Raw genomic sequence first — 21,471 nt, forward strand, 5'->3', positions numbered from 1 at the left:
TATTTTGTTCCCGGGGACAGTTCTTCTTTATATGGCCGGACACCAAGCACCGATGACACTTAGGGGGGCGACCCTCAAGTATCACCGGGTACCTGCACCCGGCCATTTTAAAAAAATCTGGAAGAACCAGATTGGCTGATTGGGTCCAAAGGGTCAAAATTGCTTTTGACCCAACCCAAGCAGCCGAAGGAAGAACTTTTACATTAAGGAGCTTAGTTTCGCTGCTACCCAGACCCCGGCGGATAGTCTCCTCTATCCACTCGGGTTTTATCCCGGGTGGCAGCCCGCTAATCCAAGCTTTCGTCAGTCTCTTTTTTTGGTACGTGGGCAGGAATAAAATTTCCTTACCCTCCAGGAGTTTGCTAGCAAATTTGCAAGCCTCTTCAGGGGTGTCAAATAGCAACCACACCGTTGCATATTTGACACCCCTGGAAATGAATTTAATTGTTGGCAAATACTCTGCCAACTCCTTTTCAATTGCCGTCTTTTCGAATAGGGCGATGGTGTCGAGTGCCTTGGAGTAGGTTCTCAACACCACCGTCCTATCTTCACGGTCTTTTAACCACTTTTTAGGCGGTATGATCTCCCATTCCAAAATTCTGTCATTTTTCATTGCCATGTTTTTTTTTGTTTTTTTTTTTAATATATTCAAATTAAACTTAAAAAGCGAGAAGAAAAAAGTTCAAAAGTCCAAATGAAATTCGATAGATTTTTGAAAAAACAAAAAGGAGAAAGCACAACAGAAGGGAAGATATCAATGGAAAGTCGCAATAAACAAAAAAAAAACAAAAGGGGGAGTTAAATGAAGTTCAAAAGAAAGTTAATAAACAGCAAAACACAGCAAAAATCTTCTGGCATTACGGTACTCCCGGCCTGAGTTGAACCTGGAACGCCGCAACTATAACACAACTTCCACAAAAATTGGTCCAAAAGGTAATCCAAGTGGCTTATTCTTAAAGTTTTCTTGCGAGATACGCCCACAAGAAAAATTCTCAAGAAAGCTACTTACCAGACAGCCACTCCTACGCCTATGGTCACTTATTGTGTGAATGTCATTGGGAAATGTATGAACATCAAAATATCTCATATCATTATGCCATGATATCAAAATGGATTATCATACGTTTATCGGTGATACACCCGAGTACACATGTACCTAGATAAAATAGCTACTTCATCCGTTCTTTCAAACATATTCACGCAGCCCTTAGCTCTTCTTACTCGAGGATTTACTTTCTCGACAACAAACGCACATTCTTACAATTTATACCAAAAACAGGCGCACACATACGCACACAAGCACACACACACACACACACACACACACATGTAAGCTTACAAAACTACAATAATATGCATACCATATCTATCTGACGTATAAATACGCACACACACACACACTCATACGCACATGCGCGTAAGTGCCTCCACACAACGGTTCTTATAATTCTATGTTAAGTAATACAACAAAGATTTAGACCATACTTACGTTAATCTCCATCATTAACAGCGTTGTCGTCATCATCATCATCATCATCATCATCATCGTCATCATCATCATCATTATCATCACTAACACTATTGCTATTCTATTATTATGGTCGTTGACATCATCATTATCATCATCGTCCTTATCATCATCATCATCAAATGCTCGTAGTACTGGTAGTAGTAGTAGTAGTAGTAGTAGTAGTAGTAGTAGCAGTAGTAGTAGTAGTAGTAGTAGCAGTAGTAGTAGTAGTAGTAGTAGTAGTAGTAGTAGTAGTAGCAGCAGCAACTGTAGCCTCTTAGTATCAATTATTAATTTGATTTTTCAGGCATTTTCTTCTGAGAAACTTACCATTAATTTTACTATTTCTTGCCTGACATCATGACCTTTGCCGTCCTTAGCCAGATCACTGTCAATGAGAGAGAGCGAGAGGGAGAGAGAAAGAGAGAGACAGACATACTAAAAGAGAGAGGAAGAGAGGGAAAGATGGGGAAGAGAGAGAGAAAGGGGTCAAAGTGATCTCATAGTCATCGAGAAAACGCTTTCAGTTCTTTTCAAGCCAGGTTCATCTATCTTTTATCATTTCCTTTTATCGTTTGTTTGTTTCAATCATTTGATTGTGGCCATGCTGGAGCACCCTCTTGATGACATTTTAATCGAATAAATCGATCCCAGTACTTAATTCTTGTGAAACCTGACACTTATTTTGTCAGTTACCTTCCTGAACCGCTAGGTTAGTGGGGCGTAAGCACACTAACATCACTTGTTAAACAAAGACACACACACATACTACTATATATAGATTATATACATATACTATATCTTACTACATACATACACACACTCTCATGTGCGTGTGTGTGTGAAGGCGAATGGCTTAGAGCGTCGAACTTACTACCATGACGTTCAAATCGCGGACCGGGCTGCGTGTTGTGTTCTTGAACAAGAAACTCTATTTCACGTTGCTCCAGTTCGCTCAGCTGTAGAAATGAGTTGCGACGTCATTGGTGCCAAGCTGTATCAGCCTTTGCCTTCCCTTGGATAACACTGGTAGCGTCGAGAAGGGAGGCTGGTATGCATGGGCCACTGCTGGCCTTCCACAAACAATTTGCCCGGACTTGTGCCTCGGAGGGTAACTTTTTAGGTGCAATCCCATGGTCATTCGTGACCGAAGGGGGTCTCCGATATATATATATATATATATTATATATATATATATATATACGGTGGGTTTCTTTCAGTACTTGTCTACCATATCTACTCACAAGGCTTTAGTCAACTTAAGATTACATTAGAAGACACACGCCGAAGGTGATACACAAGGAGACTGAACCCAGAACTATGTGGTTGAGAAAAAAGCTTCTTGCCTCACAGCCACGCCTATGCGTACAAATCTGGAAAAGTCCAAGGGACATTATATGGAGCACTCTGTCGGTTACGACGACAAGGGTCCCAGCGGATTCAATCAACGGAACAGCTTGCTCATGAAATTAACGTGCAAGTGGCTGAGCCCTCCACAGACACGTTTACCGCTAACGTAATTCTCAGGGAGATTCAGCGTGACACCGAGTGTGACAAGGCCGGCCCTTTGAAATACAGGTAATACTCATTTTTTGCCAGCTGAGTGGAGTAGAGAAACGTGAAATAAAGTGTCTTGCTCAAGTCCACTACGCATCGCCGGGAACTGAACTCCCGACCTTGCAATCGTGAGCCAAATGCCCTAACCACTAATCCACGCGCCTTCACATTTAAAAAGGACATTGTTTACGTCTAAATAGACAGCATTATTATGGTTGCTTTGCCTTTTATTATATTAAGGGCTGGCCTGGAGATCAATAGCATAACACCTTTCTTCATTGTTATATCGATAAACTATAATTCCCCACACATACACGTTATAAGTGTTTTTATTTCATCCTTCCTTTTACTGTCTTCCTGGTTTCTTAGATCTTTATTCGCGCAAAAAATCTCATATATATTAAAACAAATACTCACATACACACACACACGTCTTTTCATCAGATTTATCGTGACTGTCGTGATAGTTTTTCATTGTCCTGATCTTATATCGATCGCTATTTTTTTTTTTACAATAATAATAGTCATCATTGGTCATCATCAGCGGAAGTTTTATTTAAAACCAAATTATCGTCGTAACAATGACCACAAACACAACCCCCTATAACCAGCACTACTACTACTATTACTACTACTGCTACTGCTGCTGCTGCTACTACTACTACCACTACCACCACAACCACCGCCACTACCATCATCACTATTACTACTACTACTATTACTATTACTACTACTACTACTACTACTACTACTACTACTACTACTAGTAGTAGTAGTAGTAGTACTAGTACTACTACACCCTCCACTATTATTGTGCTGCTACTACTAATACTAATACTAATACTGCTGCTGTTGCTGCTACTACTACATCTACTACTACTACCATCAATAGCAACACTATTGTCACCACCACCACGACTAATACTGCAACTACCACCACCACCACTACTACTACTGCTGCTTCTGCTACTACTACTACTACTACTACTACTACTAAATATACCATGTTTGTTGCCCTTCCACTAACGACACTATTGCTACAATAAACATCAAAAAACGCACCTTCGGTTACTCCACTATACCATTGCCATAATTTACCGTTTCCTCCGATCCTACCCACCTCCGCCCCTTCCTAACACATTATCCAAACCATTTAAGTTTATTCACCTGTTAACACGCTTTTAAAAGAATACAACAACATGGAAGCTGTTTAGCTTTTATTGCCGTTAAGTTCTATTGTTACGGCTATTTACCATTCCTGTTTGTATAGATCACGTTGTTGTTGAGGATTCCGTTTCGGTGTCGTTTTTGTTGCGATTGTTTTTGACATTGTTTTATTGTGGTTGTTTGTTTTTTTCAAAGCTAGCTCTGGTTGATCAAACACATGATCAAAGGTATTCTAACGCTACCCATCCCGTTGTCATTTTTTTCCATTTTTATCTTTTTTTCTTTTTTTTTTGTTTGTTTCATTTTACATTTATATACGCCGAAGTATCATTGTCCAATCACATCTTTAAAAAAAAAGATAATAGGCGTAGGCGTGGCAGTATGGTAAGAAGGTGACTGAGAACCCACATGGTTCCGCGTTCAATCCAACTGCGTGACACCTTGGGTAAGTGTTTTCTATTATAGCCTCAGGCCGACCAAAGTCTTGTGATTCGATTTGGTAGACAGAAGCTGAAAGTAACCCTTCGTATATATATATATATATATATATATATATATATATATATAGTTAATCCAAACATGAAAGCACAAAGAGAAAACACAACAACACGAGGGCGTGGAACAATTATAGTGTTATTGGAAATTCAGAAGAGGAAAGAAATAAGGAGGATTTAACGTTTCGAGCGGAGCTCCTTCGTCAGAAACAGAAAATGGAAAGATCCAAGGAAGGGAAGACGTAGGAAAAAAATCGCCAACCGTACACAAGCGGTCACATTTTGAATGTATATATATATGTAATGTGACCTCGTGTGTACCGTTGCCGATTTTTTTCCACTGTCTTCTCCTCTCTGGATCTTTCCTTCTCCTATGTTTCCGACGAAGAGCTCCGCTGGAAACGTTAAACCCTCCTTCTTTCCTTCTTTCCTGAGCGTCCAATAATACTATATCTGTTCCACGCCCTCGCGTTGTTGTGTTTTTTTTTGTGCTTTCTTGTTTGGATTAACTTTATATATTTATATAGATATATATATATATATTATATATATATATATATATATATATATATATATATATATAATATATATATATATATATATATATATGAAAAAACAAGTCAAAAATAGAAAACGCTAAAATAATTTTATAGTGAACATTTCAGTACCGGTTTCGGTCATTTTGAGACCTTTTCAACTGTAACGATTAAATAATTAAATTTAGAAAAATTAGAAGAAAAGTTTTTTTAAAAGAATATTTCTATAGTAGTGTTCAGATTTAAGTGGCATTCTGCCTTTCTCTGACTCCCTTGTTTGCACTTGTGTGTCGGAGGTCGTTGTGAGTTCTTGGAAGGGTAGTAGAGGAAGAAGGCTGGTGGGGAAAGGGGGATGGGAGAATCTGGGAGTGCCCTGATGGTCGTATTTTGAATCGTCAGTGGCGGCTGGCAGTCTCAGTTCAAAATATTCTCCTGAATTGAACTGAGACTGCCAGCCGCCACTGACCATTCAAAATACGACCATAAGGGCACTCCCAGATTCTCCCATCCCCCTTTCCCCACCAGCCTTCTTCCTCTACTACCCTTCCAAGAACTCACAACGACCTCCGACACACAAGTGCAAACAAGGGAGTCAGAGAAAGGCAGAATGCCACTTAAATCTGAACACTACTATAGAAATATTCTTTTAAAAAAACTTTTCTTCTAATTTTTCTAAATTTAATTATTTAATCGTTACAGTTGAAAAGGTCTCAAAATGACCGAAACCGGTACTGAAATGTTCACTATAAAATTATTTTAGCATTTTCTATTTTTGACTTGTTTTTTCATATATATCAACTCGTGTGTTCCTTTTCACCCTTATACATATATATATATATATATATATATATACATATATATATATATATTGAGTGAAATGTATTTTGAAGACAATAATGGAAATGCTGTTCCTGTGATCTCCGATCCTTATATCGAGATGATAAGCAACTTCTTTGTGTCTGAATTACGACGAAAATGTATACCTATTTGACGTATGTGGATTCAGCAACGTGAGGCGACGAGCCATACAGCCAGAGTATCAATGGAAGTTCTTCGCCCTCTTTTCAGTGATCGCCTCATTTCCAGGTTTGCTGACATTCCTTGGCAACCTCGGTCCTCTAATTTGTCCATGTGTGGTTATTTATCTTGGGGAATCCTCGAGGAACGTGTATATGCGTATAAGCCCCGTACACCGGACGATTTAAAAGAAGCTATTTGCGTGTAACTCGTCCATTTCGCGACATAGCAATGCTGGAGAGACTGGAAGCCAACTTCCAAGAACGCCTTCGTAAATTCACCAATGAAAATGGACACCACATGATGGCTGTTGTTTTTGCATTTGATTTTGACAAATGCTAATTTAATACAAACACATTGATGTCAATAAAATTTATTTGCATCTAAAAAATTTATGATTTTGTGAATTTTTCAAAAACGTCCGTCCTCTCTGCCCCTCCCTGTATCACCATCAAGCATGTCTTAGAAGAGTCCAGGCATATAAGAAGAATGTTGACACGAATTTTCAAGAAATGTGGGTGGTCATGTTTAGAATGTCTTTACTCGTGCACTGTTCTCAATAATAAATGTAGAAGTAAAGACTCAGTTTCAGATATAATGTATTACCTATTACTTATCCGACACATATATTTGCTGCAATCTATTTCTTCCCCTCTTGCTTTTTATACCACGGATATTTTTTTACATCTGTAAACCTACTCCTTGTAAATACGAACATTGATATATCGGATCTTTTCGGTTTGAACGGCAGTTTTTTCTCGCGGTGTCATATGAAATTGTCACTCATAATTATGACCCTAGAATCGATCTATTGCATTTCAATCTCTTTTAGGGTTAGGGTTAGGATTAGGGGTGAAGGAAGGGTATCTTATTTCTTCACAAATGTAAATAAACCCAATCTGTTTCTTAAACGAGGGACATATTCATACGGCACAGAATGCTTTTTAACTCAATAGACGTCACTGATTGGTTGAAATTGCAGAAATTGAAGAAAAAAAAACAACAAATATCTTACAAACTATAGAATTTTCTCAATAAACCCAAGAGTAAAAGATGTTTTATAAACACATTCTACCAGCATACGAAGTTTAAAATTTTTTAATTACCTAGAAATTATGTTAAAAACTACCGTTCAAACCGAAAAGATCCGATATGTCTTTGGTGTAAAAATAAACGTGCAGTGTCTGTCAGAATATTTACGTCAAACCAGTTTTTGTATTGCTAGAAGCTATGTTTCTACTGTCTTTATACTGTTGCTGTTTTAGTTAACCTGATGTCATAATATCAAAAGCATTTTAGCCGTGGCCAACCTGTCGTTTTGTTTAAGACAGAATATACCTAGGATTACATTATCCAAACTATCATTATTAATTTTTTTTCTTTTAAGACGAAAGGTTGTAATACGAGAATATATGACTGCTGCTGTGAGTAAAATCTCTTGCCATGTAAGCAATTCAGAAGGAATGTTTTAGTTATTTATTAATAGATTTAATCCGTAAGGTTGCTTAGCGCTGTCTACCTCGAGTGATTTTAACACATTCCACTTTACTACAATTATTTGATCCCAATTTCCAGTTGTAGGATAACTTCGACTGTTTCTCTACATATCAGTTAGAAACATTTCATGAGGCTCCATTTGTGATTCGAACCTACTTCATTGGGCATCGTGTAAACTAATGCAACCAGTTCAATTCAGTTTATTCATACAAAACAGAAATCAGAATCTTGTCTCTGCTCCCTGGCAATTTACGACTTACTGTATCGGCGTCTTAATGTACTTAAACATGTATGAATTATTGTGTAACTGTAGTGAATAGAAGAGAAAGCAATAACAGGCTTTTCAATGAAATCATAAATTTAGCAGATGATGATGTGGCAGTTATTTCTATCTTATATTTTCTCTAGTTATACATATATGAGTGTGCGAGAGTATGTATGTATGTATGTAGGTATGTAAGCATGTATGTATGTATGTATGTATGTATGTATGTATGTATGTATGCATGCATGCATGTATGTTTGTATGTATGTATGTATGTATGTATGTATGTATGTATGTATGTATGTATACTTTAAAGAAGATTCAGAATAGGTAATGGCGGTGGTGGTGGTGAAAATACAATATTTTTTCATTCATATACATACTTTGAAGATCAAGTGAATCTTCGAAATATATACTATCCGATAAAATATCCAACATTACAAGAAAAAAAAAATGACTCACCAAGATAAATTTATCGTTATGTTTACATTTTACATTTGCAATTGATTTCCTTTCACCATTTCATCTTATTATTACTATTATCATTATTATTAGCTATATCATACATGCGATCAATTTTTTCCCCCTATTCTATATACAACCAAACCATTTGATGACAAAAGTATTCTAGTACAGCAACATATATTTTGGGGAAACACATTCCTCGATTTTTCTTTATATATATATATATATATATATATATATTATTTAGTCAGGAGATAGGACAGTAAATTTGACGTGTTATGTTGCTTTTGATATTGTTGGGAAGGAGGGAGGAAGGAAAAGTGGTACCATCTATCGAGAATCCTAATCTTAATGTTTACAAAAGTGTGAACCCTAGTAACTGCACCCGAGATGTCTAGAAGAGGTTGTTTAACCACGAAATGGGTTACGCTTACCTCTCAAACAGATCAAAGCGGGATTTAAACTCAGAACACCAGCAACGAGAACAAATTCTGCATGGCATCTGGACCCCGCATTCTTAGAGTTCCAGCAATCATCCACAAGGATGTAAGGTAAACTTCACCCTCAGGAGGATTTGAACTCAGATCGCAGACAGTATTAAAAACAATATGTGAAACACTGTCCGATGCAAATTTGCCGACTGTAAATCAGTTCGCCCCCTGTTTCATTCGGTCATTTTGTCGTCTCCTACTCCTCCGCTTATTCTTCAATATTATTCTTATTTTTCTTATTCAATTTATGCATTACGTTTTCTACTCATCCTTTTCCCCTGCTTCCTTTTCTCCTCCACCTTTTCTCCTTTTTCTCTTCCTATTTTTATTTCCTCCCCTTTTCTCCTCTTTTTTCGCCTTCTACTTCTCCACTTTCGTCTTCCCCAGCCTCCTCCATTTATCTTTACTTTTCATCTCCACCCTCATTTACGTAGTTTCTTTTATATCGTTTTCTTTTCCTTCTTGACATCTCAATTTTAGATGAGAAAAATATGTACTTTCTTCCTCAATGAGCTTCTTTTTTTTTTTTTTTTTCATTTTCTTAATTTCTTTCTATAGCTTCTGCTAAAATCTCAACTCACTCGAAGAAAAAAGAAGCGCAAACGAAATCTTAAAAAGAAAACTAATTGACTCTTCGTAAAAGTACGTTTTCTGTCGGATTGTATGAGTTATCAATTGCCTTCATATTATATACATCAACATATGTTACAAGTTGATGCCGTCACTCTTTTATGGCATCAATGAATATGATCAAATATGTACATAAGCAGCATATATGTGTGTCCTTGTGTCTATATTTACTGTCTAAATGTGTGTGTGTTTCTAGGCTGTTAGCAAATATTTCTCATAACATTTGCAAATACTGACTAAATTTGAGTTGGAATAAAGAGCTGTATTATGAACGGAATTTATAATTTTCTAGGAGTTATTGGGGGCGTACAGGAAAATCAAATATGACACGTCTTAAACTCGTCTTATTAGCTATCAGTAACGTAACTGTAGTCAACGTCGCACTGGTTTTTGAAATTAGTAAAAGGATGTTTATTTCAATAGATCCTATAGTTGACAGAACCGTTCTGAATGTTCCGACATGTATTTATTTTGTTCACCACCAAATGTTTAAAAACATATATGGAAATAATATAGGAGAGTCGGTTTGAGGGTTGAAAATGCATCTCAGTCTTAAAACGAAATGTAGTTTTGATTTTCATTGACATGTTCATTAAAAAGCATACCGGTTTCCTCAATTTTTGCTTTCCATTGATAAATAAAGAAGTGAAAGAGCACCATTCGCTACAACATGATTCATATATCAAATGGTCAAACAAATTATTTATATTCAGTTAATTTCATGGTAATAGAAAATAAAAGTTCACCTGTTCGATGAATTTCATAAAACTTATACATACACAGTTGAGGTTCGGTTGCTCTCAAGTAATAAGTTATATAAACAATTAGATACGATGAAGGTTTAAAAGAGACTGAAAAATATTATTTTTTAATTTCTGTCGTAGTGCATTAAGGAGAATTATTCATCATTGAGTTTGCTGTTTGATAACTGTTTAAAGCTGAAATTGCTTTATATATATATATATAATATAATATATATATATATATATATATATATAATAGAAATATTAAAATTACTAAGTCTCTCTAAAAGAGAACAACGGCAGCGTTCCCGGAAAATATTAGTTATCGCCATACTAATATGGCATTCTTATAAAAATAAGAAAAAGCTGACCGCTTATTAGCTCCATGAGGCCATCGCCTTAAGTTAGCTATTTGATACACAAACTGTATCCATATAACCTTTGAACAAGGGAGGTCAGTCGCTCCACACTACTTGGCCGGCAGCTACAGACGCGTTTCGGGGTATTGCCCCTTTTCAATGCAGCGTAGCCAAACCAGTAGGTGTCGCTTCCGACAATCTCTGTTCAAAGGTTTTATTTACCTAGCTTCGGTGGAATACATCCACTTGTTTTCAATAATAGAAATATTAAAATTACTAAGTCTCTCTAAAAGAGAACAACGGCAGCGTTCCCGGAAAATATTAGTTATCGCCATACTAATATGGCATTCTTATAAAAATAAGAAAAAGCTGACCGCTTATTAGCTCCATGAGGCCATCGCCTTAAGTTAGCTATTTGATACACAAACTGTATCCATATAACCTTTGAACAAGGGAGGTCAGTCGCTCCACACTACTTGGCTGGCAGCTACAGACGCGTTTCGGGGTATTGCCCCTTTTCAATGCAGCGTAGCCAAACCAGTAGGTGTCGCTTCCGACAATCTCTGTTCAAAGGTTTTTTTACCTAGCTTCGGTGGAATACATCCACTTGTTTTCAATAATAGAAATATTAAAATTACTAAGTCGTTGTTTATGAAATGCGTGGAGTGTAGTGGAGACTACATAGGAAGAACGAGCTTGAATTTGAGAGACAAAATGATGGTATACAGGGAAGAGACTCGTGACCTCACGACCAAGACAATTTTTTGTGAGTAAACATCCCAAATACCAAATTTTCCCTCTGTGTCAACACCTTGGAAACATTTAGCCCAATTCCAATTAAATAAGGAAAATGTGTTTACTAAGAAGTAGAAATCGCAACTAAATACTGTATAACAAGTACACTAGAATCAGAAAACTCAGTTTATTCCACTCAAGTGGAACCGACTAGAAACAACAATTCGACCAAGCAGTATTCGGTATGTAAAAGGACCATTTACGGTAATTTGAAGTATTAATTTATAAAAATATGGTAAAGTAAAAACATTCACTTTACCGCACACCGAACTTTTCAGAAATAGCAGCCAAAAATTTGGCTATTTCTTCAACTGCAAGTAAAAGTCTCCAGACAATGCATACTCAGAAAATAACTCACATAGGTATAAGGGAAAAACAATGAAAGATCACATCCATATAAGATACCCGAGAACAGCCTGTTTCTGGATTCGTGGGTTAAACGATTAACAATTAATTAATTCTACCCCTTTTTTACTGACAATATAATGCTTTCTCTCCAAGAATTTGAACTACAGTTTTCGCCTCTGTAGAAATGCACTACTCTATGACTCACGTGGGTGGACAGGGAGAATAATAGATCTCATTTGTATTTTTGGATTCGCCAGTACTGGGTGTCCAACATAGTTTGTCCGATGTTACAGATATCGGATGGGTATGTTTGGTTCTTAGTATTTTCAAATCCAAATCAGAAGAAATCTCTGAGCTGATGAAGGAAAAGTGGCGTTTAACCCACGAATCCAGAAACAGGCTGTTCTCGGGTATCTTATATGGATGTGATCTTTCATTGTTTTTCCCTTATACCTATGTGAGTTATTTTCTGAGTATGCATTGTCTGGAGACTTTTACTTGCAGTTGAAGAAATAGCCAAATTTTTGGCTGCTATTTCTGAAAAGTTCGGTGTGCGGTAAAGTGAATTTTTTTACTTTACCATATTTTTATAAATTAATATATAAATATATAAATATATAAATATATATATAGGTTTTCTAAAATATAGGTTCAAATTCTGGTTGTTCATCAATTCAACGACGTCACTTGTTTTTCGAATGTTCTAGTCCTATATTTTGGTTTGGCAGTAATTTAGCATCCTGGCTGGTTGACGTCATTTGTTTATCAGCTGTTTTGAACTCTTTTTTTTTCATATAACAAATAGTAATCCAGTTTCCGTTTAGGTGGCTTTCTGAATACGTCATTTCTTTATCAAATATTTTGGTCACTTGTTTATGTGTGACCGTTCTCCAACGTTTCGATTGATTGCTTTCCTTAAGATGTATCTTGTATGGGTCACCTGTATGTTTATTTTTTGCCTTGGGAGTCCGGTTTTGATCAGGAAAAATTTAATTAGTTCAGCTTAGGATGTTATTACCAAATAGTGTAAAAAGTGTAAGTTGTAGTTATGCAGTAGTTTGGAGTTAGAATTTCGAATTCCTGAGGAAGCCCAGTACTTCAACTTTTGGTTTGTTGTTGTTGTTTCTAGTCGGTTCCACTTGAGTGGAATAACTGAGTTTTCTGATTCTAGTGTACTTGTTATACAGTATTTAGTTGCGATTTCTACTTCTTAGTAAACACATTTTCCTTATTTAATTGGAATTGGGCTAAATGTTTCCAAGGTGTTGACACAGAGGGAAAATTTGGTATTTGGGATGTTTACTCACAAAAAATTGTCTTGGTCGTGAGGTCACGAGTCTCTTCCCTGTATACCATCATTTTGTCTCTCAAATTCAAGCTCGTTCTTCCTATGTAGTCTCCACTACACTCCACGCATTTCATAAACTGAATTTTTCAATGCACCATTGAAATGTAATTTTATTGTGAATATGTGTCGTGACTAAAATTTATACTGCGAACTTTTCAAGTGGTTGATACAGATTCCGTAATTAGAACGGTTATATTTTTTTATTGTTGGAGGATGTACTTTTCGGTGCATAATTTGACCCTAGTAAGTCTCTATACCCTTCTGTGATTTTATGTTTTCTATTTTATTTCATTCGTAGGACGTTCATTAAAATAGGTGTATTCTGATGGATAATGTTCTATCCTTCTAATTTTCTTGTATTGTGTGTCGATAGATAAGGTTAGCTATTGAGTGAATCAGCAAGGTTTTTTTTTTTTTGTTTTTCTTAATTCTTGGATTTCTATCCCTTCTGCGTGTTCTGTCACATTATTGATAAAACTGATAGACTGTTGTTTTTCGAGAAATATATTTCTAAGTTCATGGATTCGTTTCTGTCGAGTCTCGGGATTGGATACATTTCTGCAGATTCTTTGTGCCTGATTAAAAGGTATATTGATTTTCGTACGCTTTGGATGACAGGAAGAAAGAAGCAGATATTCTTTTATGTTTAGATATTCTCTTCTTATGATCAGGATGTCCAGTAAGAGTAGCTATTTTTTTATTACATCTAATTGTGAATACGATACCGTGGTTCATATTATTAAGTTTTTACCCACAAGAATTGATCTAGACTCTGTTACCAGCGGATCAAATAATCGTCCAGGTAGCGTTTCTAATTGATGCGTAGGCATTTATTGAAATTATCGCTAGATTTAAGTCTGGCCTGCTCGTCTATTTGGACTTCTATTTTCCCATAACAACGTTCGCCAATGTGGAGTTACCATCGTCCCCATCGCAGTCCCAGATATTTTTCGGTATATGTTATCTTTGAAATTAAATATGTCATTTTGTAGGATGAATTTTACTCCTTCAATGATAAATCCTTTCTAATTTCCTTCAAGTAATTTGTTTGGGAATTTTCTCGGCGGGAATTGTATAGCTTCAGTCTCGTATTCGTGTAGAATCTGGTTTTACATACTTCTTTCATTGAATCACACAAACAGGTCGCCCTTACTGATTTTCTTTACGTTTAGCATTTCTCGTGTGTGGTGTTAACTGGTGTCTCCGAATTAGGGAGCTCTTGAATCGAAAATGAGAGCGGTTTCTCTTTATTCCGATGAGGTTCTCTCTAAAAGCTAAGGGGTCTGTATCACTTTCCACGTGTCCTTGAGTAAGAATATTTTGTGTTAAGGTTATTTCTTTTTGTTTTGTGCTTGAAAGTGTTATTTTTCTCTTTAGATGTTCTGTATCAGCTTTGTGTCTTTGATGATCGTTTAGCTTGCTTTTTGTCAACGGCATCACTGTTTGCGTGTAAGATTTCCGATGTGCCATTCTATTTAAGAACTGATTCTCAAATCCATACGGTTCTTTACTTGTTGCTTCAATAGTGACTAAACCAATCATTATTTTTCCCCACCTATCAAGAGCTATTAAGCATTCATTCACTTAATCATGTTACCAGATTTCGGCAATGCTATTAAATAGCTCTTCTTCGACCTTCTTAGAGATTTTCACCTCCATCTCTTCACAAATTGTTTTTAGTTTTCACTCCTGCAAATAAGCCCCCAGTCTTAGGATTTCTTTCTTTTAGTTGTGTAGCGATTTGACTGCGGCCATGTTGGGGCACCGCCTTGAAGGGGTTTAGTCGAACAAATTCCCCCAGGACTTATTTTTGTAAGCTTGGTCTTTACGTATAGTTCTCTTTTGCAGAATCACTGAGTTATGGGGACGTAAACACACCAACACAGTCTATTAAGCGGTGGTGATGGGAGAAATTAGATGCAAATCTACACACATACATACGCACACACATACACGCACATACACACACAAACACACACATACATGCATATATATATATATATATATATATATACATACGACAGGATTCTTTCAGTTTCCCTTTGGACAGCCCGAGGCAATAGAAAAAGACACTTGCCCAATTACCACGCACTGTGTGTATGTGCTTGTGTGTGTGTTTGTGTGTGTGTGTGCGCGCGTGTGTGTATGTGTGTGTGTGTGTTTGTGTGTGTGTGTGTGCGCGCGTGTGTGTATGTGTGTGTGTATGTTTGTGTGTGTGTGTGTGTGTTTGTGAGTGTACATCCGTAGATGTGTGCATTGTGATTGAATACAGGACAGTATAGTTGTTACACAAGCCAATTAACCACATGTTTTAAAAATTTCTATTTTCAATAACGATCAAATTCAAACTGAGAATCATTAATGACGCCATTCTACCATATTAATTTCTCGCTATAATAAAGCGGAGAATAAATATGTTTAATGTAAATGAGTACATATAATTATGAGGCTATGAAAATAAAAACCCTAATTAACGGAACCTCATTAACATTAATGATAATTCTTGACAACAAAGACGAGAAAACCTGAAATCCAAGCTAATTAAAATTTAAAGGAAGGCATTCAGTTTTCAGTGAATCTGATATTTGGTAATTTCGGTGACGATTCAAATATAATTAGGTTTTATGAGGCATCATCAGTAAAGTATATCGTACTTACCGTATCTAAAAATGACGATAGAAATATATAAATAGTATTGAGTTAAATAAACATTCACTGTTCGTGCAGAGGATATACTAACAGAAATATTTCCTATGAGTGTATTCCGAAAAAAGAAAATATTTAGTGAGCAGGTAATTGAATTTTAATCGACTGCAGTTACACACTTAATGAGAAGAAACATCAAGAGAGTGATAATTTCTGTCCAGAAAGACAAACGGCTCAAAATTATAATACAATTTGATTAAACTTGTAATTGAAATGGGTAGTAAATTTAAACTTTTGGTGATAATTCGTTTGTTAATAACTTCTTCTAAGGATACTTTAGATGTACTTGAATAACAAGTGCTTCGATCCGAGATATTGTGCTGAAACTAGCCCTCCAGAAATACATATAAAGACCATCAACTTCAATTAAACATTTATTTGTAGTATAGTGTCATAAATTTTGGTCGCTCGAAACTGCGACCTGTTCACTAACAAAATATTCTGCAAACTTTTGACGCAAAAGTTTTTGATAGTAAACGGGACCCAGTCTCGAGCGACGGGTTTCCTATGTTTCTGCATGGTCAACTCATGTCTTCCACGATGTAATCGCAATAATTTCTTACATTAATTAAAATTCCACTAATTTTCAGAGCAGATTTTAGTTGATATAATGTGTCCAGGTACATGATTATAATTTATTTCCTGTGCATCGAAGGATCAAAACTGAAGTTAATCCATCTGGATTTCCTCACCTGGGATAGAGGGATAAAACCACCTCTTCCGTTATCAAGTGCCACACATTCTTGACCAATAATACTGACTATATGAAGAAGAAATTCAGTGGCAGAAATATTTGAGTAAATATCAAATTACTCATCCATGTATTATGTAGATACATCGTCAAAAGTCAATTTACTGCGACAATTATCCAGAGATAACATCTCTTGTGGACGTGCTATGTTTACAAGCACAATATATATATAAGAGGGATATGAATATTGACCAATCATCGGCTAACGAGGACGGCAGATTCATTTCGGCCTTCTTGGGCTTTATCAGTGGTGTGTACGCAAAGACAATCATTCTTAGACGAGATTTGCCGTCACCGATGTATTGGAAACAGCAAATAAGACTTTCACTGGTATCAATATACTTAATGTTTCTCTGAAATTACTTCTGTAGTACACTGTTTAGTAAGAAGTGTAAAACTCTGAGGCAAATTAATACTGCTTGTATTGCATATAGCAAGTATCAAATTATAATTTAATTTCTCTCAATGTAGAGAGAGAAAATTTGACAGAGAGGGGAAGGTGGGGAAGATAAAGGAGGAGGAGGTATTTATTATTAACCAATATTCCTAAATGATGAAAGGTAAAGTTGACCTCTGATCTCCGCAGCATCTGAAATGAAAGCTCGCAGTACCGGAACGAATACTGCGTGGCTTTCTATATGTCACAAACGATTGACCAAGTCGTCTCCTAAACATGCACTAATATTTATTGTATTCAAGGCGGCGAGCTGACAGAAAGGTTAGCACGCCGGGCAAAATGCTTAGCGGTATTTCTTTCTGAGTTCAAATTCCGCCGAGGTCGACTTTGCCCTTCATCCTCTCGGGGTTGATAAATTAAGTACCGGTTACGCACTAGGGTCGATGTAATCGACTTAATCCGTTTGTCTGTCCTTGTTTGTCTCTTCTGTGTTTAGCCCCTTGTGGGTAGTAAAGGAATAGGTATTTCGTCTGCCGCTACGTTCTGAATTCCAATTCCGCCGAGGTCGACTTTGCCTTTCATCCTTTCGGGGTCGATAAATTAAGTACCAGTTACATACTGGGGTCGATATAATCGACTTAATCCGTTTGTCTGTCCTTGTTTGTCTCTTCTGTGTTTAGCCCCTTGTGGGTAGTAAAGAAATGTATTTCGTCTATCTTTACGTTCTGAGTTCAAATTCCGCCGCGGTCGACTTTGCCTTTCATCCTTTCGAGGTCGATAAGTTAAGTAACAATTGCGTACTGGAATCGATCTAATCGACTAGCCCCTCCCCAAGGATTTCGGGCCCTTGAAAAGAATATTTATTGAATTCAAAACGTCAGTTCATTTTAAATGCGTGGCAATTCTCATCATTACAAGTTCAATGTCAATATACTTAATGTTTTCTCTGAAATTACTTCTGTAGTTCAATGTTTAGTAAGAAGTGTAAAACTCTGTAGGATGGTTACTTTTGAGTGACTAGCATAGCATTCTTTCGAAGAGGAGAGGTATCCCTGTTTCTTCTTAAACTACAGAAGTAAGAGCTAAGCTTCTAAATTCCATTTAGAATGTGTGATTTATGAAACTATTATTTTTACGATCTCAATAAAAACATTTGCTTAATCTTCGTTTTATCACTGATCAAATTTATTACGTTAGAATTAAATAAATCCAAGCAAATGATAAATGAGAGTTAACAAGATAATTGCAAATCGTAGCAATGGCGGTAGGTGATAGCAAATTAAGAGTAAACAAAAAGTAAAAGTAATTAAAATCTATCTATAGATACACTAAATTATCATCAGAAATATTCTTTTCTACTGTAGGCACAAAGCTCGAATTTTTGCGTGAGAGGCCAGATTAGATCGATCCCAGTATGCAAATGATACTTAATGTATCGACCCCGAAAGGATGAAAAGCAAAGTCGACCTCGGTGGAATTTGAACTTAGAACGTAACGGCAGACGTAATACCTACTTCTTTACTACCCACAAGGGGCTAAACACAGAGAGGACAAGCAAGACAGACAAACGGATTAAGTCGATTATATCGATCCCCCAGTGCGCAACTGGTACTTAATTTATCGACCCCGAAAGGATGAAAGGCAAAGTCGACCTCGGCGGAATTTGAACTCAGAACGTAAAGACAGACGAAATATCGCTGAGCGTGCTAACGTTTCTGGCAGCTCGTCGCCCTTACCATCAGAAATACTGAAGAAGCTTCATCTAAAGAGAAGATAACCCAAGTGAATGGGGGTATTTAATCTTGATGGTGTTCCAAAAGTAATTCCACCGCATATAACCATACTTGGGAATATTTTAAACCTGGGACATACACTTTCACAGCCTAAATACCGCTGATATCTTCCAAAGAGAAAAAGGATTCTCAACACAATGAGTGGTCTGCTGCATTACTTATCGGCGCCGAAATTATAAAAACTGAGCGCGGTGGATCTTCAAATCAGAGTACAGAGCCGAAACGGAAACGGGAAGGCTTTCTATCCGATAATTAGTTCAAACCACCAGCCTGGCATTGTTGTTGTTGTTGTTGCTGCTGCTGCTGCTGCTGCTGCTGTTGTTGTTGTTGTCGTTGTTGTCGTTGTCGTTGTCGTTGTTGTTGTTGTTGTTGTTGTTGTGGAGGAGAAGGAGGAGGAGGAGGAGCTGGCAGAAACGTTAGCACGCCGGACGAAATCAGTTGATTGATTTATTATTTACCAGTTGATCAGTGTCGTTAACTTGTTCCCTCTTCTATAAATTGCTGTTTTGTTCCAAATTTGGACTGCATTATGTCAAAATCTAACTAATTTTCTCTCATGACACAAATTCACGCAAGTCACTTTCAAAAATAATACGCTTCAAACTCTACATATATTCACAATATTTGCAGAGGAAAAAAATGCTAAGACCAATATTAAAATTAGTAATAACAGTTCGCATCTCACTCAAATACAGTCACAGGAAAACGAATATAAATAAATAAAAGAAATTAAAAAGCCGATTTCTCATCGTTAGAAATTTAACCTTTAAAATTTTTATAAACTGCGCTTTATAAAAATATTTCATAAACTCAATTTATTCTCAAGAAAGTGAAACCCATCACATGAGAGTGTTAATGTTTAAAGAACTTGTGAGAATTGGAGTAAACAAATATGTTTTTTATATCATCATGTATACGGTGGTTGTATAATACTTATGATACCAACTGTATATGTTGCTGACACTCGTTTTTTTTTTAACATTAAAACTTATATACATGCGTACATACATATATAACTACATACACACACCTATGTGTATGTATATATATATATATATATATATATATATATGTGTGTGGTGTTGTGTGTGTGTGTGTGTGTGTGTGTGTGTGTTTGTACATAGTTAAATTATATTCGGGTATTAACCTTGTAGGTCTTTTCTACCTGTCCACAAGTCTTGTCTACCTGATGTCATCAACAGTAGATCTAGCGAGGTACAATTTATTGAACATCATGTCGCCTATGAGCTACAGGTGCAGAATGAGCCGAATCAATGTAGTGGATTTGAATATAGAATCCTGCGAATGCCGCTTTTTGTCCCTCCCTCTCTCTCCCTCCCTCTCTCTCTCTCTCTCTCTCTCTCTATATATATATATATATTATATATATATATATATGATGTAGCGTGAAACGATCGTACCAAATTACCGAAGATATTCTTGTTGCTTATTTTAATTATAATCACCCCATGGATTATACAAAATTCTGGTGCATCTAACTTAAGTATCTTATTCCTTTGAATCTAAATGTTGCTGAACTTATATATATATATATATATATCTACTGGTACGAATTCGCATACATACATAAATACACATGTACGTAATGATATTATGATAGTATACTAACGTCGACGTTAATAACTACACTTTTCATCTGAAGGAGAAGAATAACACTGCTTCTGTTGAGAACATGCAATGGACTCCAATTGCCAGTTGAGGTTATAGGCATCGATTGGCAAGACAGCGACACCAAATACTACTGTCTTTCTTTCTACGTAGAGGAGGGGAGAGTTTTGGAGTGTTAGCGACATCAGGTAAGAATACAAATGGTTAACTGTGATGGCCAAAAAACTATGAATAATTATTATAACTTCATTCATGCATATATATATATATAGAGAGAGAGAGAGAGAGGTTGTTCTTGCCTATGCCAGATTCAAAGTCTGGTGCCTCCCATATCGCTAGCAGAATCACTTGATATCACAGTGTCAATCAATTCACGTTACTTCAATAGATCCTAAAATATTTTTAGTTAAAAAAGCCGTTAACTTTTCTTCATTTTGACCATGAACCTCAAATCTATGTTATTTACCTACTTCATGGATCTTTGAATAGTGTATAAGATTATATATATATATATATATATATATATATATGTGTGTGTGTAGAGAGAGAGAGAGAGAGAGAGAGAATGACAGACAGACTGACAGACATAGATAGATAGATAGAGACAAATACATACATGTACCTATTTCTTTACTACCCACAAGGGGCTAAGCACAGAAGGGACAAACAAGGACAGACAAACGGATTAAGTCGATTACATCGACCCCAGTGTGTAACTGGTACTTAATTTATCGACCCCGAAAGGATGAAAGGCAAAGTCGACCTCGGCGGAATTTGAACTCAGAACGTAACGGCAGACGAAATACGGCTACGCATTTCGCCCGGCGTGCTAACGTTTCTGCCAGCTCGCCGCCTTAAGTACATACATGTACCTACGTATGTGTGTACACACATATTCAGCTGCATGTTTTGATAGCTAAGTAGTCAAGAGACACGAGTAGTCTTATTTCGTTACACAAATTACACTAACGAA

Source organism: Octopus sinensis, linkage group LG8, assembly GCF_006345805.1.
Source record: "Octopus sinensis linkage group LG8, ASM634580v1, whole genome shotgun sequence".
Taxonomy (NCBI): Eukaryota; Metazoa; Mollusca; class Cephalopoda; order Octopoda; family Octopodidae; genus Octopus; species Octopus sinensis.